General features: G+C 32.1%; 1 protein-coding gene across 15 annotated transcripts in view; it reads right to left on the bottom strand.

Annotated features, from left to right (window-relative positions):
• LOC148627893 (dystroglycan 1-like) overlaps positions 1-26,303 on the bottom strand; it is a 78,209-nt gene that overhangs the window by 19,375 nt on the left and 32,531 nt on the right. For 4 of the 15 annotated variants that reach the window (XM_088581226.1, XM_088581268.1, XM_088581244.1 and 1 more), the window contains one exon: positions 17,514-17,568. The gene's annotated coding sequence lies outside the window, so the exon portion shown is untranslated. Of the gene's footprint in view, positions 1-708; positions 1,000-4,130; positions 4,268-5,061; positions 5,420-12,969; positions 13,041-13,755; positions 13,872-16,660; positions 17,294-17,513; positions 17,569-23,022; positions 23,178-23,577; positions 23,866-26,303 lie in introns of those variants that run through there. The other 11 variants (XM_088581277.1, XM_088581235.1, XM_088581287.1 and 8 more) reach the window with 11 other exon arrangements.

The raw sequence follows: 26,303 nt of genomic DNA, 5'->3' as shown, positions 1-26,303 counted from the left end.
AAGTGACTGAATCAACACTATTCAGATATTCATGAATAAACAAATCCAGCTATAGATTATTAGTCTTCATACTTATTGAGTTGTGTACTAACTCCATTGATATGGTATTAAGATGGTAACTTTTACCATTATAATAGTTTTACAAGTATCCCCATCAAAAGGGGCTACATAATCAACAAATAGTCAAAATTCTTCTCTTAACTTGAAGGTGACCACTTCAAGAAATTATAGAACACATTGTTCTCTTCAATGTTTTACTGCTTATTAGTGCTAAAACAAATGCAATTCATCTTTGTTACAGTTAATTAAATAAACCATATCTGGTCAAATTGAATGTTCTGAATTGAAAAGTCAGTGTCCCAAAACCTTTTACACAATCTAAAATGTGCATATAAATAGTTGTGTTTTTTACAATACGAATCCATTCATGCTATCTAAAATATTCCAATTTTATGTAAATACAACACTGATCATTCAAGTAACTTTAGGTAAAACTTGTAAAAATTATCACCTTAGAACCACATGAAAGAAATTCTTGTGTAAATTTATGTAAATGTACTTGTAGTTATCTACCAGTACACAGTCAAATTAAAAAAATCAGATGCACCGCTTTAATGTCTTCAGAAACAAACCACAACATTATTTCTGGCAGGAAAGTGATGAAATGTGGGCTGAAATTTGTGGTTAGTACATGTACTACTAACTTACCAGACAGCCTCCTACATTGGTTAAAATATCAAATCCAGGCATTTAGGTACACAACTGTACAGAAAATATCATATGTATTCCAAAACCAATCAAAATTTTAACCACAATATTTTCCAATTGCAAATATTTCTATCAAAACACAAAACCACAAGTAAATCCCTAAAAAACTCATCTAAATAATGAACTATCCTGCTGAGATATGTAGCCTGTCAAGTACTAGCAGTACTATTCATAAACCGTCCTCCGTGAGACAGATGCCCTGCAGGAACACACACCTTGGTGTCATTGAAAGACTGATGACCCAAAAGATTATTGAAAGGGGAGGTAACACTGGGGAAAGTTGTCATGTATTGGACAATGACAGTACAATGACAGTAAATTAACCATATCATACAAGTATCAATTTACCAAGATAAATGTACAAAGAGAAGTCATTCACAGTCCCTTTAATTTACTATGTCAGATGTTAACATTGGTCTTTATGTTTTAAACAGCTACCAAGTTCTTTAACTTCATAGTGAAGAACAATATTGTTTGTTTTTCTGTAGATTATTAACCTATATCTATTACTTTCCCTTTCCCATCATTTAAATAAAATATGTTCACATTTTTAACATTTTAAGCACCCTATCCTAGTAGGTGAAGGAGTAAGTATTAAAAGGTAATAATTCCATGTCAAAATAAAATTGAAAGGAAAGGAATGTAATACCTCAAAAGTATATGCTAAAGATGATATATCATTATCAACAATAATGCATTGGACTAATATCCAAAGTGTTAAATATCATAAAGGAGTTTTACATCAGTATAGAGGGTCTCAAATTTGTCAGGAGGTACCAATCCTTACAAGCATAATATTTCCTTCATTTTAGCAAGTGTTCCAGTATCGCAGGGTTTGAAAAAAAAAAACAATTACTTTACTCCTAATTTGACAGATGATCTACAATTTTACAATAATATTTTTGGAAGGAATATGATAAGCGGGATAAAGTCTAACGTTAGTAGACAAAGAAAAGAAAAAATAACTTACAAACCTTCAATAAAAAAAAACAACAAAAAAAAACAAACCAATCCTTATGTACTAATGTAGGAAGAAAGAATAATTCTGGAAGCTCCTATTAAAAACCACAGAGAAAATATCTAGATAATCTAACAATAATAATAAAACAAGCCTAAAGTCCTAGACAAAATTTAATCACAACAAATTATTCCAATGAGTAATTCATTAAAGAATTTAAATCTTACTTTACAAGTACCTGTATACCACACAATTTGCCATAATGTTATTTAGTGCAATTATTAAACTTTCTGTCAGCACAAGCTATCTTACTTCAATCTACTTAATTAAAATTGTCTATAAATCAAAAATATTGTACCTTTTATTGGTGTGCACAATTTTCCACTAGTACAGGACTCTGAGACTATTTCAGTAGTAATATTATGAGCTGACTTTATTATTTAATATTTTTTAAAAACAATTCTCCAACTAAGGTCAATGTCTGTTTCCTGCTACCCTACCTACCCTATTTTCTTGTGCCTTCCTTCAACATTTTATGGCCATTTTATCTCAACCACTGTTAACATCTAGGTTGTTTCCTCATGTTTCCCCAAAGTAATGTGTTTTTGAAAACAAAAACAAAAACAAATTACCCTACCTATTTACCTTATTTTTCTCTTGCTGGGAAACAAGAATAATTCCAGAAAATATTTACTTGTTTATTAGAGGCTTTAGATATCAGTACTTTCGATTTTTGCCTGTGCTTTAATGTAAGCATGAAATACTCAGGACTCAATCAAACTAAAAATGGTCATCCTTGTGGTTTGTTGTATATTCAAATAGAAACAGGAGTTGCAGGTGTTTTCAATTTCGCCATAATCCCACTCGTATGGTAAGTTGATGATATCTGACATCAACCAAAATTGCTTACAAAATATGCCCAATAAAGCCACACACCGAATAATAATTTGCAATGAAATTTGAAATTTGGACAGAAAGACAAGGCGACCATGATGGCATCCAAACAATGAATAAGGGTATTACTTGAAGGATTGATATAAATGTATAACTGAATTGAATAGAACCCAACTTGCACTCTAGTGTTATATAGCATAAATTAGATCTGAATGGGCAACTGACATGGCTTAGAGATAAGGAGTTGTACTAAAAAAGGAGGTGAAAAGTGTGGGAAACTCAACAATTCTAAGTGGGTATGATTGCAATATGACAAAATTTCTTAAAACCACATGTCAATCACATGACTTAACAATCAATGTAAAAAAAATTTGATTACAGACAAGGTCAACCTGTTAAGAGGTAAAAAAGGTTATATTCTCAAGTTACTTACTATTATTACTTATCAATACATAAATTTGATTACACAAGCATATTTGTACACACATCAATAACTTGGTGAACATGTTAGGTCACCACTGATAACAAGTATAGGAAAAAAAAAACATATGGAAAATTCTTCTAATCAAATGTTGCCAAATAAGTATTTCTGATCAATATACAAAATGTGATTATCCAAGCCAAGGTGTACACACATCATATAACAAGGTAAACATCTTATGTCATTTCCAATAATAAATATAAAAGAGTTCAATTGATGAAAGACTTTCAATTGGACGAGTCCAGGTTCCAATTACATGTCTCGGCAAACACAATAAAGACTCTCTAATATGAGGTTTTGGGGGGAATTGACCAAATGAACCGTTAGATAATCTGTATTGATGGTGTTATAATATGATATAGACTTAGAGTAATGGAGTTAATCTCTGTTCAATTTTGTCCACACTTCTATATGTAACTTCTAACAAAGTTGAGAAGCTTTCTCAATATTGTAAACTAGGTTACACATGTAAGAGAGTAAATGAAATATCTAAGGTGCAGATTAATTCGGAATGACTAGAGCTTTCTGGCCATTAACCACTAGCTGAATAAAAAAGTTTAATTCGAATGTAAATACATATTTATGAATCATTAGAGTTGAGAATTTGGGCTAGTAGCTGACAAAGTTTTTGGGACAGACTGCTAGAGACTCTGGTTTAAATAAATTGCAACATTGTATTATAATGACGAATTTCTATGACAAAGTACCGAGACTTATACTTGTACATAACATGAAAGAATAGAACATGAACAGTCAATGATACTTAAATGAAACTTCCTACATTGTTCCATGCTAGAGATCTTGTATGCAGTATTAACAACTGAAATACAGAAAAAATAGTTGAAAAACACGTTTTTTTAACCTTGACTGAATTCCACTTTGTGCCCAACCTTGTGTCATATGTAAGTTAACTGTTATATCATTTAGACAAATATATATCCTATATATGTATATATCAACAAGACATATCATTTAATGTATGGAATATCAAATCAGTCAACCCATAACCATTGTACTATTTTACAATACCTTCAATGAACAACAATAAAATCCAAAGTCACAAATGCCATGAGGAAAAACAAGACAGTTGGTTCACAACCTTCACTAAAAAGGAAATCTACCTGCAAAATTAGTCAACAATCTGTTCAATAAGAATGGCAGACTTTGCCCTGGAGGTTCTATAGATAATGTGGTATTTTATTAGGTGTAAAGTCAAGGATTTATGGTTGAACAACCAAGATAAAAATTTTATGCAGAAATTATTATCATCTAATTTATTCATTCCCTTTCATTTCTCTGATAAAGCTGCATATTTTGAATGAGATAAGTGGGTATTTTACTGCTTTAGGAATTGTTCTGTACAGACCTTATAACTGTGAGTGTGTTGAGGAGCGGAAATAAGTTTTAAAAGGATTATACAACTTGAAAGGAACGCAAAGTGAATTTCCTGCTTTGTTCAGCCTACCTTTCATGCAGTGCATTTCATAAAATAGAAAGTCCAAAACATTATTAAACTCTTTCCTGTGAATGCACGAAGTTTAGACTGGTGCTTTGACTCATAAGAATATGAGTAAATAAATACAAAGAGCAGTTTTAACACCTTAAAAACCCTTAGTGCTTCTTTTGCAGAATCTATTTATGAGAAAAAGTTCAAGCCATAATATAATGTCAACAACCAATTAACATTCTAACAGTTTTAATGCATTGAATTCCTAAAAAAGTGTGAACAAACAGACAACCAGGCAGTAAAAGAAATAGTTAACTATGTATCTACCTTATCTAACCAGGAGGGGCAAACTAATTTGAAAATATTTATCAAGACCATATTATTAAAATAAAAGGTTTGAAGTTCTCAGATCATCTACTCAACATCTGCAAGTCAAATAAAAGACAGATTAAATATCAATATCTCTCTAATCCTACCTGTCTAATCAATGATAACAAACAGATAAAAATTTACCTCCAGATAAAAACAAAATATGTCACCAAATTAATATAAAATATTGTCATATAGGAAAAAACAATACAACGAACATAGATATCCTTCAGCAAAAAAACTGAAAGAACAAGTGTATTGAATAATCACTATTCCAATCCAGAGGCATTAAGATACATACATATACTGAGAGTGAATCACTAACAGAGGAAATTAAAACTAGGCGTAAAAATGTCATTCAAGCCATCTGCTTGGTTTGTTACTTGTCCAAACGATAAGATTAGTCGAGACAATGGGAGGACTGTTAGAGAATCTCCATTGTTTCCATAGCAATCAATACTCAAATCACATGATCAAAACATTCTGAAGTGCTGCTGGCTTTGCTACAAAAAATCTATTCTAGTCACATAAAAAAAAAATTTCTTTCAAAATCTCACTTTTCTGTATTGAGACAGATGTTAGTAATGTGATTCATTCATAAAAACTACATGTTATAAGTTAATAGGATTTGGTGGATCACCATGTGTGAATCTATTACCTGACGGCAGGTAATATTAAATATGGTAAACCTGACAAAAGTTATGTAATATCTGACTGTTTTCCTTCCGCCAAAACAGCAAAGGTTGTCGTTGTTACTTGAAGAATATATTGTCACTGTCTCACTTGTTCTTTGTCAATGTTGTGGGTTGTTACATGATTTGTCTGTGCTCATAAATGTTTCAAATGTCTGTTAATAACAATTTAATGAAAGCACCTTGTCTGAGCTGTTTGTGGTATTATGATAGAAAATTTTGTGAACATCTGTCGCCTTTCTCTGTTTATTAACTTCTTATTTTCTAACCTTTTTTAGCTCAAAATAGATGAACACATTGCCTTTAATTGTGTGTGGAATAAAAATAACTGATTTTTTTTTCCTCTCAGTTGATATGCATATAAAAGAAAACAAGAAAACTAAATATCTCAGCCACTTTTGCAGCTGAAGTATTTAAAAGAATAGCAAATCTATTTTATATGTATATAAAAGGAAAACAGATAACTAAATATCCCATCCACTTTGTGGTTTAAGTATTTAAAAGAATAGCAAATCTATTATCAAGATATCAAATAAAGAACTATAACTTCAGACCAAGCAGTCTTGCATGGAGATAGAGATAAAAAGGAGGTGGGGTTGGATTGGGCATGTTTTGTGAAAAGGAGAAGAAGTTATTACCAAGATTACACTAAGATGGACCCCTGATGGGAAGCGAAAAAGAGGACACCCAAAAGAGACATGGCGAAGGATGGTCGAACAGGAAATGAAAGGTACAGGGAATACCTGGAGGAAAATACAGAAAAAAGTAAAAGACAGGCAGTTGCTGCGTCTGCTGGTTGAGGCCTTATCTGCTGATGGGCACGAAGAGGATAGATAGATAGATCAGCTCCTTTGAGGTTTGGGCATCAATTTCAAAGGATATTTCCATTTTTAACTATAAGTGCACCAACAGAATCCTGTACCAAGGCACAGAGAACCAAACATTGAGAAGCCCTCAATATGAGCACAACTACTCTGATCAATTGGTTGACTTTACCACTAATTCTAGGCTGTTTCATTTGCTCAATCAATAGTTAATTACTAGTCTAAGTGTTTTAACAGGACATTACTGGATGAGTGTAATGTTCTGATGAAGACCCAGGAGTACCACTATTAGCAAACTAATACATCATTATAAACTTAAACCATGCCAGACCCTAATGGTAGGGTGAGAAGGGACACATATGGTCAGTAAGAGTAATCAAGGGAAGGAGATGTTGGCATTTCTTTTTTACCAAAACACTAAAACAGAAGGGCAATCCAGAGACACTAAATTCAAAGTACATATATGGGGTTGAAATGTGAAAACAGAGTGATCTACATACACAAAGTAAAATTACTGATCTGAAATCTAATTCTGATTCAAAAAGTTTCTGAAATACCATACACAAATGAAACGATTTATCTTTCACTATAAATTCTACTAATGTATGATTAACACTATGTAATAAACTTGACAAAATGCTAATTAAAACCATTGATGGTCTTTAAAATATGATGATGCTAAATCATTAATACTTGAAAAAGCCAAACTCTTATTGGATTGACACAAATTTCATCTTCTAAATTGATTAAGCATCCCACATTCAGGAATTTTCGCTTCTATATTCACCAAGGGAGCAATTTACCATTAACACAAGTTGAATTTAGATTCATTTGAATTCCAATGAAATTATTTTCCAATGTACAGACTCTGTCTGCTTTGATATAAGAACAATTTGACAGATGAAATACCTAATAGTATTGATAATTTAATATACTGTCATCCCCATGTAGAATTTACTGTAAAGGGCAAAAAAGATTTGGTCATTAAAGAGAATGCAAAAAATGTGCACCAACTTGCAACTCAGATATTGAAAGTCTAACACAGGGAATTTACATGAATATATTTCCCTTAATACAACACAGTTTATATCTGCAACTTTTTTCCACAGTCAGTTCTTCAGACTGATGAAAATAATACATTCAGTAGTAGCAAACAGAGCAGATTGAAAAGGGAGAACAACCCCAAATTTCCATCCATATTTAGAGAAAACTAACCAAACAGAAAAATAAATACTACAGTAATCACAGAAGAAACATACCTGAGGCCAAAAAAATGTCTGTTTCCAGCTACCCAATCTACCCTAGTTTTTTGTGCCTACCTTTAAAACATTTTATAGTCATTTTGGCTCAAGGACCTTTAAAGTCTAGATTGTTTTCCCATTAACTCAATGTAAAATGTTTTTGAAAAATAAAATAATTTTCCTACATACATACCCTATTTTAATCTTGCTGGTAGCTGGAAACAAGGCTATTATTATTTTTGGCCTTACATATACATGGTTATGTTCTATTGCTACTCACACCATGCCCTGTTATAGCCAAAGGATGAATATTTAATGTATTTTCTCAGAGGTATTCCATAATTGGCAAACACACAGTACAAAAAAAGAAATTCAATCCCCAACGATTGGCTGTAAATCTTATCATGGTATTGACATAATATAATGAAATTCTATTTATGTATTCAATATTGAAAAATAGTAGTTCAAGATGAGAACTCAACAGTGAGGAATTATTCTCATTACATTGATGTAAAAATATAAATATTGTGAAAGTTAGAAATTATTAGGCCTTAACACTGAACACTTAACAGCCTGAAGTATACAGCATAGTTTAAAAACAGCTACTAGTACACAGCATGATTTAAAAGTACTATGATAAAAATACTGCTTTGAGGTTGACATGCAAATTAGAGAGCAACAGTGATTTCAGTAGGCAATATAATAGCAAAATGACTTAATGATAACTGTAGAAGCTAATAGTTGGACATGAACTGGTGTCAGATGACTGTAAATTGTATGTTATTTATCTAATTACAGCTCATAAACCTGGTACAAAATTAAAACAGGATACATCACATTTAGTGAATCAAATTACAAAATTACAGTAAAACATCATAGATCTAAAGCATGTTCATTATTAGCAAAATGTTGTCAAATCTTTGATTTTTTTTAAGAAAGCAAAACAATTATACAGTTTTGGTAGGTGGTGTATTTTTCAAGGTTTTTACATGCAATAGAGTATAAGAAGAGGGGATACCACTAACACTCAGATGGTGGGAATAGTAGAAACTATGGCAATAATTTCATCTCCTCAAATAAAATAATTATTAATGACTTGTACATTCAAGTGGTTTACACGAAAGTTTACACAATTTAATATTGAATTTTGAAAATTTGTATGTTATTGCATGAAATATTACTCCTCCCTAGATTTTTTACCCTCAAACAATTGATGCCTAATTCCACACAGCAATTTAATAGTTATGCTTAAGAATCTATGATCCACACTGGTGACTTGAACATGTTTTTCTTTCTTTTAATGGGTTACAATACAGAAAAGCCATAACAACAATACAGTAGTGAGGTCAAGCATACTTTTAGCCAGGTCATGAGGTCACAATCAATTAAGACAATGCATTAATTAATGGAATATAGACCATCTGCACATGGCATTTTTGTCACTTATATCATAGATGTTATCAGTGTATTTGTTTATGGTACATATCTGTGCATCCTGTTTGTGTAATTTACAAGGCAGTACTAATGAACGAACCATTGATAAATTGGTCTATTCACAATGACATAGAAGAAGAGAAGATGGCAATTTACAGCATCAAAAACTGTTCAAACAAACCCTGAATAATCATGAAACATGTCCAAAACATTCTTGTTATCAGCTTAAATATCTTGAGTCTGTGCAATTAAAAAACTGACAGAGCAATAACTTTGGGTATAGAGATTTTGATTACACAAGGATCCACATTCTCCAAATTTAGAAATCACAAAAGACCAAAAAGACTGGTTTAAAAGCTCAAGATTTAAATCATTGACAAAGATTAGTCAAAAAATAAAAAGACATTTTCTACCACAGAAAAGGGAGGATGATGGCAAAAGTTGAATAACTTTGTAAAGAATCATTTCATTATTATAGCAACAAGAAGTCATTTACCCAGTTTCTTCCCAACTTTAGAGTAGAAGATTGAAGCATTGTAATAAGATAGAAATGTAAATGATAAACACAGGACACTAGACTGATTAATATAGGTTGTATAACAAAGAGATTTTAAATCTTCAATTTAACAAGATCAGATGTCATTGCACTGTTTGAATTTAATTTTGTAGATATAAGGTCAGTAAACCTATTGATTTGTCTCCACATTTTTTGGGTATGTGTGATTCATCACATGCTTAAATGAGATAGTCTTGGTGTCATTGATGTCACAGAGACCTGGCTGTATATAGGCATAGATAAAAGAATGAATAAAGATAAAAAAAGTAAAAAAAAAAAACCACACATATTTCAACAGACTTTCACATGACCCAATCTACAAAACTGAATAGACTTTATTCAAGACCGTCTTTACTTAGAATTTGAACACGAAATTTCTTAAAGGATGTATTATTTCTCTTTGCAATAATCAAACAAAAATCTTGCTTCATGCTAATTTTCTTATTCTTTGTTTGAGCTGGAGTCCTTTTAGTAGTATTGAAAGACTTGTAATTCTACAACATGCAGTAAAACACACAGACAGACTGACAGACATTGAGTGATGGAAATGCTGGGATGTGATGGAAAACTTACAAGAACTTCCCTGATGTGTCATTACTTAGATGGGCATTTATTAGAAACCAATCATCAGGAGGACCTTGAAAGTGTGATTCAGGAAATACTGATTGCCAAAACCAATTGGAATATTTGGCAATGGTTTAGCCAATATATTATTCCGCTACTTGTTCAAACTAACAATGAATGTTTTAACAATCATATACCTCTCAGAACTTGCCTCAAATTCCATGTGCATCATGTAAATCAAAAACCATGAAGTAGCAGTAAAAAAAAAAAAAGCAAGTAAATTTAGTAATAAATTAATCAATTTTCAATTAGTCTTGAAATTGCAGTATAAACATGTTTCTAATAGATAAATAGTGTATTACAGAATTAGTTCATTTTCAATTTCCTAATCGCAGACTGCTCATCAAAGGAGACAAGATTATATAATACAGAAGCTATTGCACCATGTTAACAGCATATTTTTGTCATCGAAGCCTCGGCACAAAGCCAAATGATACTGATGAAGTTAAGCATCCTGATAATTAAAGTCTTTAGTAGGAATTCTGTGAAGTTTGTCAGGTCTCGTGCCAACCTTGAATTTGGAGCTAAGGAATTCAGATCTAATGATGAGATCTACCAACAACTTAATTTACCTTAATGATGAAATATAAAGAATTTTTTTGTTCTAATAAGTCTCTCATTAGGTGTCTGTACTAAACCATCCTTGACATACTACTTATTTGATCAAATATATGTCCCCTTCTCTGCTTTATTTTTTTATCTAACCAGGAAGCCAGTCAGAGATCATCACATCTTAATATTATTTACGCTTTAAAAATGTCTTTGGTGTAAGTAGATTAAAATGGAACCATCATCACAGACAATGGTTATAAAATTGCCATATTCTGCCTTAGTATGATTGTAAGTTTTGCCTATGAGGAATGGAGCTTAACATATGCATTGCTGATTCATCACCATGATGTTATTGGTGCTGTTTCAGCTATCAAGAATGAAGCTGAATGATATTGTTGATGATTCAATACCATGGTGTTATTGGCGATGTTTCAACCAACAGAAATGAAGCTGAATGACCTTGTTGATGATTCAACATCATGGTTTTATTGGTGATGTTTCAAACAACAGAAATGAAGATGAACGACCTTGTTAATGATTCAACCAACAGAAATGAAGCTGAACAACCTTGTTGATGATTCAACTCCATGGTTTTAATGGTGATGTTTCAAACAACAGAAATGAAGATGAACAACCTTGTTGATGATTCAACACCATGGTGTTATTGATGTTGAAATCAACAGGTATAAACAAGACTTCTTAGAAAATCCTTTCTGCATCACCTTTAAAGGTTCAAACATTCACTTCTGAATTATTTTTGTCAATTCCAACAATCTTCAAACAGTTTATGATTGGTGAAAGTAACAGACCAACGGGGTACATTTGATGAGGTCAACAAACAAAGAACGAATTTACAAAATTGAGAGTCAAAATATAAAAAGGAATACTTTAGTAAAACAAAAGAAAATACAGCTTTCTTAAACACCAAACATCAAGAACCCTTTGCAAATCTACATAGATAAACAGAAACATACTCAGTCATATAAGAGTCCAGTCAAGTCCAGCATAAATCAGTCATGTCTCTAAAACTCAGTTGATTACATAATCAGTCCAGTCTACCTTAAAACAGTCATGCTTCTAATAATCAGTCAAAAACATGTCCAGTCCAGTCCACCTTAAAACAGTCATGCCTCTAATAATCTGTCAAAAACATGTCCAGTCCAGTCCACCTTAAAACAGTCATGACTCTAATAATCTGTCAAAAACATGTCCAGTCCAGTCCACCTTAAATCTATGGTGTCTCCAATACTCAGTTAAGTACATGATCTGAGTCCCATCCATCTTTAATCAGTCCTGTCTAGTACGTGTCAAGTCCAGTCCACCTTAATCAGTCACTTCTTTAACCAGCCTTGACCCTAAGAGCAAAAGTTAATGCAGATAAAGAATTGGCACCTATAAAATTCACCTCTTAATGAAACAAAGTAATCAAAGATTCTCTCATACTAACCCCTGTCGAATCAGTATGTCAATCAGCCTGCCTGTCAATATATGTTCATTACTTGCTAGAGGATGAGGGAAATATTTGTTTATTCAGCAATAAAAGACAAGACCGTTACCCAAATATCGCACCTCATCTTGGTCAGGAACATGGATTTTTTGTGAAATAACAATGTGATAAGGGTTGTACAATGTCACTGTTCATTAGACACAAAACAATGGAAGGAACATTTTTATAACTTTCCCATACAGAAAATGTTTATGTGATGAAATCAAACAAATGCCAAAATTCATTAGTCATATTTTATTAGGGTTTATATTTTCTGGACAATACAGCAAAATGAACAAGAAAAACAGCACACAATGTTCACTTGAATCAAGCTTAAGATAGATGATAAGACAGCATTTGTATCTTATTTGTGATGTGTACAAATTTTCTTGTTGACATAAAATCAATTTAAAAAAAAAAGTTTCAATACAAGCCTAAATCAACATACTGCCAGCAAGTGAGAAGAAAAAAAAACTGAAGTTTACTGGCCACAGAAAAACCATATTAAAAAACTATACCTTATATGTTTTATTTGTTGAGACTATCCAGCTGAAGAAGAAGAAATCAAACCAAATTAGATACCGATAGCAGAATTATTCATGAAACATGGCCTACCTAAACCCAATGATAATACTTTACCTACATTATAGGTTTTCTTTTAACATCTTATATCTACATGTCTAGCTACGCGTCACACAACAGATGTTGCTACACAATTACATGTACAATACATTACTTATTTATAAGGAGTGTGAAGGTGGTACATGGTGAAGCAAGATGGCCTCACAATGCAGTAATAGGAATTTCCCTATTAATTTTGTAAGAGTAAAGTGTAAATAATGAAAACTAACAGCATGACTGTACACCTGCACAAAAAATAAGTCATAACTTGTAAACAAAACTTCATGATGAGGAATAAACGACAAAACATTACTGCCTTTACAACACATGATGTAGAGAGACAAGAAGGAAGAGGAGGTGTTGGGAAAATGCTCATACAGCATACAACAATCCAAAGGAAGGAAGCATCACTAAGAAAAAAATCAAGATTCAGACTACAACAAGTAAATCTATTAGCCAAAGGATTTGAACTTTGACCTAAGATATCTTGAAATTCATTAACTCAGCCTGTGACAATGATCTTTCTAATTTCATAGAAAAAGAACAAGTTCAGATAATTATATACAGTACCACTATGTTACATTCAACCCAATTTTTTCTTGTTCTGACTCACATAAACAATGAATGTTTGAAGACTGACTCATTCTGAGGGAGCATTATTTTTAGAAAAATACAAATGACATGCAGAATTTTAAAATTTTAATATCAAAATTGTGGTCTTACCTTCATAAAAATGTTTGGTCATGCAGGTATAACAATAGAACAGTTACATACTATGTTATTAAGTCTAGAACAAAACCACACTCACCCCAATAAGCAATCTAGATCACCATGTTCCTGCTGGGGACAAAATCCACATTAACCTCATCTAATACAGGTAAAAATTTCTTTGATGTCTACCTGCCTCATTAGGTCATTTCACACCTGTGGTCAATTTAAAAAAAAAATCATACCTGCCCAAATATGAATACTGTCACCGTTGGTTGGGTTTATCCACTAATTAACATATTCCACCCCACCGTGGCATATTGTAGTCAGAATTGAGCCTCATTATCACAGAGTAACCTAGATTTTTCACCTGTATCATTTAACTTTCTCAAGTACCTACCAGGTCAATAAAATTGAAATTTAAAGACCCCTTTGGTCAATGATCTTGGTTTTATGAAGTTTTATATGACTGAGACAGTAAGAGAGATATTAGTTTACAACCTAAATGGCTTCAAGTTGTATGTATACACTGGATCTAGTTTGAATAGTAAAAGCAGGGAGAAGACTTCATACTATTCAACATCCATGAAAAGATTGGAAATTGTATACCGAACCAAATATACAATAAATATAAGTAATATAATGCTATACAAACTGTTTTAATTTACTTCTAAATCTACCTCATAACACTGACTGCCAAGTGAAGCATAATGAATTGCTTAATCCTAAAAGCTATATGTACAAGCCCTTTTCTACATAAAAGATTGAAATAACACTATGAAACAGTATAAGAAACATGAATGAAAAACTCTCACTTATCATCTGCTGCAGATATTTCATTTCTGACTTTGATAAATTATGGTGTACACCAAGAAAAATGTATAAGTTAGTAGACTAACAAATGATATGAAGCTAAGATTACAGCTACTATATTAAGCCACCTTTAGCCACTAGTCACAGCTCTAGACCAGTAGTAAAAGTCTATTTTGACTTGAGAATTCAGTTAACTTTGTTAATTATTGACAAAATATGTTCAGTTTTGGATTGAAGATAAAACAGTATTGGCTCATTCTATACAAATAATACACATTTTATTCCAAAAAAAGTATACCATTGCCACTGCCATTTAAGATCTTTATCTTTAAGAGTCTTGGATGAAAGCAGAAAATGCATTCATAAAAAAACATCAGAGAGATGTAAGCATGTTTCCCCTGAATCTTTCAGTCATTTTCACTGCATGTCAAACAGATTTTGTTATAGATAGAGATGTTATATAAGATGAGTATGGTATTTGCATGTTTAGTAAATAGTATGTGGGCAACAAAGGAGTTACAAGACTGCAAAACATCTGCAGGGGAATTCACTTCAATCAAACAAATTTGCCGATCTAACTTTACTGCCTTCGTGCTGTAAACATTGCACGTTGGTAACCATAATTCAAACTGTTTGATCATCAAGAGATACGCATTGAGAAGTCAGAAAAGAATTCAGAACTACATAATATTCACTGGAGGTAATCGTTATTCTAAGTAAAGAAAAAGTCAAGTACACATTCAGTGGAATTTTTTTTTTTTTAAATGGGACACCAGTTTTTGTGATGAAGTTGGACTATGAACTTAAATTACCCAGGAAATGTAAAATTTATGAAGAAAATTTGGAAGACAATACACAATTTAATGAATTTAAAACTCCACAAATAAAGACAGTTTTCATTCATATCACAATTAAAGCACCTCAACAGCAAATAGAACTTTTTAGATGCCTGTCCGTCAACCCCACCTATACAATTAGAGAACAAAATGTAGCTGTACAGGCAGTAAGGTATGGTATTAACATTTGTGCCTCCTGAAAAAGTGACCTTTAAATAGATTCTTCAACAATCCGTATGAAAACAACAAAAAACAAAAATATGTAGTCAGTAGACAATAGAAGAAGGGAAGTATAAAATTTCTTTTAACTGAGTAGATTAAAAAAAAAAAAAAAAAAAAAATTATATCAGCCAAACATATCGTCCAGTGTATTTTGATCCTGACAAGAACATACATTTCAGAAACTGTCCATCATGATTTTTTGGAAAAAAATATCAAATGATGCCACAAATTTTACTTGGGCTATAACTTTCTAAAGTCTTTCAAGGGTGTGACTTAAAAGGAAGGATGGAACAAATATAATATGAAGAAATAGTTGCCAGGTTAACCTATATACAATGGCAACCTATATACATTGGCAACCTATATACATTGGCAACCTTTCATGGCAAATGAAAATCCAAATGATATTTACAGGAGAAAAGTATAAAAAAAGAAACACACAAGCAAAAAAAAAAGAATGACAAAGAACTCATTCTCAGCTTCTACTAAGAAAACAATGCGATTTTCATTATAAACTAATCCAAGCAGACGGGAGAACATGACATTTACACCTATATCGGTAGGCAGAATATCTTAACAAACCCTTACAGCAATGTTAGACAACAAGGAAGACTTTCTTACTTGAAGCATCTTTAATCAAGACAATCTGACTGCAAACCTAATTACTGCCAGAATTATTTCCCAGTCATGTTCAACACAATGGTGGAACTGATCCTTACAAATGTGAAAGGCAACAAAAACTACTTTAATTCTGTCAGCATTTACTCTTCAGAAAACTTAATAATAGCCAAGATTATTTCACAGTAATTTCAAGCAAACAGCTGAATTTTTGTTCCATTAAGAATTTGACAGAGATTAATTTTTCTTTGTCAGCATGTACTTTCTATTTAACATTTGCCGGCATGTAATTTAATTTCACTGTAAAAACCCTTAATTAGAATCTAGACTATTTGTACTATCGACTGAGGAATTCATCTTCCATTAGTGAATTTACCCTTGAGAAAGCTGTTGAGCAAACAGGAGTAACATAAGTTCAATAGTAGAATATTTTTGGTATTGATCAAACTTAAATTTTCAACCATAAAAATGTTTTGTTACTTAAAATAGAATAAAAACTTTCTGTTTGGGTCCTACCTTTGGTGTCTCTTTTCCTTAAAAATGGACAAAATTGTCACACCTGTTAAATTTGATATAAATATCCAGAATTTTCACTTTCTCCTGTGTTTAAAATTCACATAGTAAGAAATATTAATGTAAGATCAGGTAAAAACCAGGTGTAATAACGACTTTGATCTTACCTTGTCACTCGATGATTCACATTATAACGTGCATTATGACTACAACTCCCTCTACTGGAGACAAAGATTGTCCTTAACCTTTAATACACAGCACAAGATTGAAACTACGGAGAGAGATCCGATAATTCAGCCAACCAGGTTATAATAGTATATTCTCCTTATTTGATAAATGATAATTCAGCGGTAAACAAACCTCCATCTACCACGGATTAGAATTTGGGTTTAAGTACGCTGTGGCTTTATTTAAATAACCCTTAACGAGATTTCGTCCCACTGAATATAATATCAACAGGTTATAAACATTGTCCCACTGAATATAATATCAACAGGTTATAAACATTCTATGTGATCACTGTCAGTTTAATTTATGCAACATCATAAATATGAATTAAGCTCAGATGAGGTCAGGATAAATCAAGTCTAGAAATATTGTTTCAGGCATTATTCTAAGTATATCTGATTTAACTTTGCCCCATTCATACTGCATGTTATGTTTTATACATGATTTTGGGTATTTCAAAACTCTTTATGATAAACCAGTTGTCAAAAGCCCAAGGATGGTAAAAATGTTGTTTGGCTTGTAAAAATTTTCATTTACCGGGGAGATATTTGTATAAACAAAAATCTCTAACACATAGTTTTGGTCTGTGGATATAGAAGTTTTCTGAAAACTGTATTTGGTTGCTTACCTTTTTCGATGTTCAGTATTCAGTGCTCAGCTACCATTACATCAAAACAGATAACCTAGAATAAAGAGGTTACAAAGTCAACTCTGTGTTGAAAAAAAGTCTGGTCATGCAATGACAAATGATGAGAATAAAAGAGCTATCTTTATCGCTATAACCTTGCTTCCCTTGATTACTCTTTTAAATCCTGTGGTCATTCAAACATAAATCTGCATCATGAAAGTTACCAAGAGTCCAGACAAAGCATTATCTGTACTAGTAGCAATTCTTTTAATTATGACAAAAAGTATGGGTACAATTGAATGAAAACCCTGCATTAGCTAAAAACCTGACATTTTCTGGTTCCTCTAAGTCTGTTCAATCAAATTTTAACCTGTATAAACTAACACCTATCTAATTTGAACAAAATTGTACGTCACCATAGGGTTTGGTATAAAAAGGCTAAAGAAACCTATCCTTAAGAAGTTGATATCAGACAAGGGACCTCCACTTAACTGAATACCTACTTAATTTATAGAAAGACCATATGTATATGCAAAGTTCACTGTAGGGTTACAAGCACCATACATGGAAATCATCAATGCACTGAACAGAACCAGCTATTGTTACAATCCATTGGACAAAATTTGGTGTGTAGGATGTGAAACAGAATAGTCTTTAGAGACTTATTGGACTGTTAAGAATATCTCATTTGATATACAGTAAGTCAAAAATCTTGCATATACATGGAGAGATAAGACATTATGCAATGTATATGAAATCTCAAAGGACCCCATCGCCAATGCAAATTAAAATGTCTATGTCGTGTCATTTGTCATGAAATGTTATGTAATTCAATATGAATTTGCTAGATTTTTCCCCTGATCATGGTTTTCATTTGCGACCAACTTAGTTACTAGAGAATAATTATTACATTGACGTAACATATTATTTTCCAGTAATAACAAGCTATGATATTTCGATAGTTTGTCTACTCCTTCAGATAAGTGAACAGGATTTGCATATATGCATTTTCATCGGTAAATTAATACAGTAACATAGTCCCAAACTATATTATTTAGCATTATAAGATAAAAGGCTGAAGATAGAAAATCATTAAGATTAAGTTATACTTCAGTTTCACATTCCAATCTTGAATACTCATTGATATTGGAGCACACAGCCTTCACCTTGTAGCATATGTACTTGATAGCACCGAATTAAAGAAGACATAAAAAAAATAGGGTCAAGTGATATTATTGGCCTATTCCAAAACTACCTCATCTATTTTTTATAGGGAAAATTTTTCAAAAAGATTTTGAACAGAAACACCATATCCTACCCTTCAACTACCAATTTGGAAAAAAGTTCAATTCGGATTATTTTCAGCAAATTTTTTGACAAATTGTGCAACAGCCTTATTATTGAGGTAATTTACAGCCAACAATATCCCTGAGTGTCAATGTAAGCAATGATTACATTGAAATTTTTGCCAAAAGGTGTGCTATTACAGAAATCTTACAAATAGTAAGACACCAAGTTCTCATAGCAGAATACTGAGTTAAAAAAATAAAAAAAACAACTGAATCTGTTTAGAGGGCAATGGTATGGACTGGCGAATTGTAAGCTGCACGAAATTTGTTGAGAGAGTATAGAAATAGTACATCTGAACAATACCATCCAAACTGCCTTTTATGTTCTCATTATCCAACTTTTACACCTACACAAATGCACGAAACTATAACTAACAAGGAATATTTGTGTTATCACAATTTGAAATTGGACATTCACATATAAACAGGCATTATAAAGTACGGATTACTGTAACTAAGCCCAAATCAATGTATTACATCGGTCTTAAAGGGCATAAGAGCTGATATCAGTCAGCAGCAAACCTCTCCATAAAACCTGATAACTGGCCAAGCAATTAAATAGAACAATATACCCAGCTTTAATAAGGTCAAGAGGCCAGATAACACAAAGAGCCACTGTAAAATTTGTATTTCTGACAGGAGGGAATGTTCTAAAGGGTTTATGGATAGCAGAATATCCATTAAGGAAAATGAATTAACACTAATTCTAAAAACTGATGACTGCATCCAAATCAATATACTAATAGCATATTTACAGCTTATTGGTTCCTACAACCTTGAAAGGTCTGAAAATATGGTTTGTACTTTCCCTGTAAATGGAATAACAAATCTCTAATGTGCACGTTGATTGATGGCTGTAATGGCTAAACAGCCAGTTCCTTCAAATCATTACCAGAAATGCACAGAACAGCAAAATATACCATAGCCATTACATTGGTTTAAAGATATGACATTTCTACAATTGAGTGGAATGCACAGTTAGGGAACACCAGAAATAAAAGACTGACAAATTTTTCCATGATTTCCATAAACAAAAAATATGACCTTGTCCAAGAATGAGAACAAATATGATGTCTTTGCTTGTTTTGTTGTCTGTTTTTGATTTTTTTTTCATCTTTAAAAGAAAAAAAAAACAAAACAAAACAAACTATATTCATGCAAGATTTTTGGTAAGAGAATAGGGTTATGAGTCATTTATCACCACCTCAAGCAAATTTCTGTGATTTCTTAAGTAATTACTCCCTTATCTTCTGTTAAAGAAGAGTATGGTGGACCTTAAAACCTTAACTAGCAAAGACTTACGAAAAACAGAAGAAATTAACTTGCACCTGTCACATGACTGTACTTCAAAGACCAATTATTTTTCCTGCCCTTGACTTGCCTTGTCCAGGAAAATCCTAATGACAGGCCAAATGACAATATAGAATGAAATGACAAAATATGATTGAATTAACTTAATCAGCTATGACAAGTGTAAAAGATTGGACAAAACAATCAGGAAATCAGACAAAATAGCAAGGTCCATGTTCCAAAGAAATAGGACAACCAGCTTCTATTGTTCCTTTTTTTTTCGGGAAAATCCTGTCATATTGAATTAATTGGACACTAACAAAAGACCAGAATCTACCAATGAGAGCCATGGAAAACTAATTAAACATTATTAATATCAAGATCCACCATTTTCTCTGAATTATTATAACAAAGGGGTTTACTATAAGGAACAGTTTGTGGGGCTAAACTGATGTCATGCTAAGTTATACAAATAATCTTCTTCAGTGATCTCTGTGATTTTCTGCTAAACTATAAATAATGCCAATTATGGGCAAATTTGAACAAAGGAAAGCCCAGCATGCTAGGGAGATTTGTGACTTATGGAAGGATTTCTTTGCACTGAAGCTGTTTCTAAAAGAAATATGAATATTCATCTAAATGTTGAAGAAGATCAAGGGGAAGGAAATGTAAATGAAAATAGTAATATAAAAAGAGAACAGAGCAAGAAAGTGTGATGTGGCAGACATGCAGAGAGAAGCTAAATGCAGACACAGGTTGAGAGAAGCTCCACTCAGACACAGACACAGGCTGAGAGAAGCTCCACTCAGACACAGACACAGGCTGAGAGAAGCTCCACTCAGATACAAGCAGAGAGAAGCTCCACACAGATTTTTTCAGGCAAACCCTTTAAATAGCATATATTTAGAAAACAATTGTGTACTAAATTGTAAGATACTGTGATACCATAACTGGCAAATGTACAGACAGACAGACTACAAATCTATGATGGATATAAAATATATTTGCCAAATTCTCTCTGTGTAAATAGTATAGGAAGCAATATTCAATAAACACTAAAAAGAGCATCTTACAAAACTATTTAAAAAAAAGAGATAAAATCATAGACTTTCTATTCAAAACCTTCACCCCTCAGTCACCTGTTTGAGTAAGCTATATTCAATGCATTGTTAAACAAACAGAATGAGACTATTTCTTTCAAGAGGGAGATACGAAGACAATGAATGCATTAATATTTTCAAAATTTAATTCATGTTTTTGTGGAATCTTCAATATATATAATAACCTTAAAAGTGACCTTTTATTCATTAACTGATGCCAATCTCCTGATAATCTGGGTGGGGATTACTGTTGTAGACATGTAGCAATCACTAAAACTTCTGCATAAATACCAGACAAAAAAGTTTAATGATTTATAAGCTGAAACCAAACATGTTCAATCTGACAAAGACCATTTTGTGAGAAAACGATCAAACTGTTAGAATTTAATGCACGATCAGTCAAAATTTGCAGTTGATCAAATTTTGTCGATGCAAGATTGACAACTAAGTGCAAAATCATTGATATTCAATCAAAAGAAGCCATTGTTTTGTATTTATCCCCCAAAAAGGACGTTATCTAATATCTTCTTTATTCAAACCAGGTATGGGGCATCTAAAGACCAAATAGTGTGAAAGTCATAGTGAGAAGTAAAAAACCCTCAAAGGGAATACTAATAAAGAAATCTATCTTGTGTCAAATCTACTGTTGGTAGAATAATGGGCTTATTTTCCTCCCATAAAACCACAATTAAAGAGACAATGGACTCCCTACTTTCACCAACATTTACACCTTTGGTTTCATAATACATTATAACTTAACCACAACATTTTATAATTCAAAATGTGCTATTAGAATACAAATGTGTAAGTATTATAAGGTTGAAAAGACATGAGAGAGTAATTCATGTTGAGTAATCTTTTGCAGCAGAACAGTTTTTAAGTATACTTATTTTATTATAATTGCTCTGAAAGTGTATTTAAACATACCTGGGTACACTTCTCGTAAAAGAAGAAAAAGGTACTAAAGTAAAATAGAGCCATACTTCGATAAAAAAAAAAATTCAAGCACTGGCGAGCACTTGCTTCACCACTCTTGCTCTTCTGGGGATATAAATCTTGTGAAGAAAGCTGCATGTCACCCATTCAGGTGCAAATATATAAATATCTATCACAAAACTAATGCATTTTATTTAAGATTGATAATAAAATTACTCAATTGAGCAATATGGCTGTGTACATAGTGCTATGTAATTTTCATCTACATGCATATACTATAAACACACTAATTTTCGCTATTTTCCCAGTGGACAGAAAACCTTGAAAATTAATATCCGAGAAATTAATTCTGACACTATATAACACTTAACATTTTTTTAACCAGTGATAATTGATACACATGAATATGTCCAGTTGATGTAATCAGAAGATTAGCAACCGTGAAATTTAATTCATTTACCGTCTATAAAAATCAACTTAACTAATATTATTTGGTGCCACTGCATAACGTTCTTTTAAACATAATAACAGACAATTAGAATATGGAACAAAAATATGCATGTTCAGTATGTTCTTAGCGACAGATGTAACTTACAGTTTTATATATGTTCTCCTTTCAGATTTGATGTCGTACAACTTTGATGTCATGTACAGTGGTTCAGTGTACAATCAATACATTTTTTTCACAAATGAAAAACATAATCCAAGAAATAACACTGTAAAAACATCTCCCCAACCCAAACATCAACCACAGAATAAATTGTCAAAATTTTTCATGTATTTATGAAGTGTGAAAAACAGATTGTTAAAAAAGATGACAATAATTTCACTTACCATAAAAAATCAATTACCTCACAAGAAATCCCAAGGCTAAGAAGTGACTGTACTTAATTTTATGTGTGTCTAACTGTCCAGTTAATGTCTAACAAGCATGTAACAGTATATAAAAGCACACCTTAATCACATGTATTTGTGTAATGCTGCCAGATTAATTGATATTAATTACAGGTAGACAGGTAATAATTAACAGGTAACATTGTGGTGCCTGATGATGTACGGTCTTGAGGTCAACTCCCACCGTAGGTATTTTAACCTATGACAACCGGCCTCTGGCTAAATGTCAAGTTTTTCTTGTGAAAAGTACAGCAACTCCTTTGTCATTCATATTTTTTCATCTATTTTTTTTTAAAACTCCATCGATGCTTTAAAATGATGCTTAAAGAAAACAAGTGAGGTGAAAAGTGGAAGAGTGAAAAATGTTTATTTTATTTGAGCCAGTTGCTCAGGTCATTAATTCTTACAGTCATGTAATTTTGACGAAAATGTGTTAAATAGTTATCCTGGTTTTAAATGCTAGTTCATCCAGTATGCACTTAAACAATCCCCTACCTGAAACCACCATTAATACTCCCCAACCTTCAGAACTCCAACTATGGCCCCTACTTTGCTACTTCCTCACATACCCAAAGCCACAGCTAATTTCCAAGACCACATCCTTGATGAAAAATATGAACTTCGTAAGCAAATGCAGAAAAAAAGAACAATTTAACTTAAAAACTAAATCTACATGTATCAACAAATTATAAAAGAAATCCTTTTCCAGTGGAAAAAGGCAACAGTAGTTGAATAAGCTATTTGAACTCCCGGTTTTGTATTAAAAAAGTTGTAATTCCAGGTGACTCAAAGCATACCATTTAAAACAACTTACTTATACATTGTCATAGCAACTGTGTAATACAAAATATAGAAAATCCCACTCAAACTTTCTCAAGAAAGACTTTGGCATCTCCCACCATATAATGTAGTTTTTATCTATAGCTAAAAAAATTCATGAGTAATTAGTTGCCGAATCTAACATTTCTACATAACTGATTCTCACTTCCAAAATATTTAACTATGATTAATTTGAAAATAGAAAAAAAAGAAATTGGCTTCCTCTGACTCAATTTAATGCAATATGACTTCAAAACAGGAAGAGGCAGATTACAGGTACATTTTTAAAAAAATAAAAAGTTATAAGCCTACAGCAGGTGAAAAAAGATAAAAAATGGATGAACAATAGTGACATTTATAAAAACGTGAAAAGGATACCAATGATTTCACAATGAAGGATGAGACACCTATAAAAACATTACAATGACATCCATGATTACGATCTAAACTGCTATTTACACTGTTGCATAACTGCAAAAATTGAATGTCTGATGCACATCAGCATGCAGCAGACTGGCATTAAATTGCACAGTACCTACAACTGGAAAACAGCCAGAGAACAAAAGAAAAAGACTATCACCAAGGATACAACCAGGAAGCAACACAACATAGCTACGTAACACCCAAACATCAAAACAGACAAAATAAAAACAATTGTTACCGACGAATAAAAGATGCAAAGAATTAGAACTTTGTTTTTGCTGTCATTAATTTGTTAGAATAAATTGAAAATAGATTGCAAAGGTGTAAAAACAGCAATGCAAATCAATGGAACATGTTATAGGATAATGTAAAATGAATTTTGATTGCTATCATCAATCATAATAAGAGGGAGGAACAAATTCATATTTCATTTCAGGACAAAGTATAGTACTCAATGGAATAATAATAGAATAAGTTATAATAACCTCAACTTAGCCTCATCAAAAAGATGAAATCAGACAGAAATCCAACTTTATCCTATTACAGATTGTCTAAGATCCTTCAGAATTGTGAACAAATGTTGAATCATTTAGTAATAATGATATGGATGAACACAGCCTAACAAAACACAAAGAGAAAACACTGTCACTGATGCCACTGTTGCAGAACAATGCACAGCTAGTCCACTATGAATCACAGACCATGAAACTAGAATAAACAAACTGAAACATAACAATGGTAATCTATCATGTCTCCCATGGTCCCTGACCATGGTCATTTGTCATCACTGTGAAATGCCATTTATTTTTTTTTTCATCCTATTTTCTTTAATTATTAGTCAGACCTGATGGCATTATTCTAATTTCAATACATCACTTTTATGATTAACACAGTTTTAGACTGAAACTGTCAAAAGCAATCAGATTCATTTGTGTCATTCAGACAATGATAATTATTGCCTTTTTTTAAAAGCAGGCAAGTTTATTTTAGAGACAATACCAGGTAATAAATAAACCATTTTTAATCAATAATAAAGTTCTAAAATCACTAAACTGGTAAAAGGACCCACTAAGTTCAAAATTACCACAAGATCTACAGGTAAAGAGATGCTAAGACCATCAGCATTTTGCCACTGAATATAAGTGGACCCAGAATTTCAAAACTTATCACATATGAATTAGGACCCAGAAAAAAGAACTCCATTATACATGAAAGTCCTTGGTAGCCACTTTTATTTTTTATAGCTAACATTAAATCCTTCTTGATTTCCCAAGCATTCATTCAGTCCTCTTTTTGAATTTACCTTTTCTAATTCAAGAATGTTCCTACTCCTATAAATTTCTTTCCTTCATACTCCAACCACAACAAGTCATAAAATAGCTTGCCAGGCAACCTCTAACATTGGAATTAGCTGGAGTACAAAGTCCCAAAAAAAGATATTGAACTATCCGTCTTGTCACTGCACTCTGACCAATATATTTGTCTGCGAGTTTTAGGACAGAATTTTCAACTTTTTAAGATGATTTCACCACTTGACCATGTAACTAATGTATGGGCACAATAAAAGAGAAATAAAGTAGTCTACGGTTACATGTAAGCCAAAAACTGATGGTTTATTCCACAATTTACTGTGTGTATATTGATTAAACATGTTTGTCAAGATATATATTTAGTTTCCTATGATTTACTTCATAAATATTGGTAGATAATATTGATTTCATATAATATAGGGCTAATAACTGGAAAGTACTTACTAACTCAGTGCTTAATGATACTTATAGAAAGCTGTGTAATGTTTATACACAACAGCTTGGTAATAGAAAGCCCTCAGGCAATGTGTTAGATTCAATTGTTTTTGTTTTCTATATTTTTATGTAAATTATTTTTAAGCATAAAAATAGGATATGGTTAATGATTGCCAATAAGACAGTCATCCCAAAAAAATATCAAGAAATGAACAATTAAACTTCTACAGGTCA

Source organism: Perna viridis, chromosome 1 (genome assembly GCF_037379345.1).
Source record: "Perna viridis isolate PV_CMFRI_1.1 ecotype Kerala chromosome 1, ASM3737934v1, whole genome shotgun sequence".
NCBI lineage: Eukaryota > Metazoa > Mollusca > Bivalvia > Mytilida > Mytilidae > Perna > Perna viridis.
The sequence above is the reverse complement of the archived record's forward strand: the minus strand, read 5'-3'. Positions and strand labels throughout refer to the sequence as shown.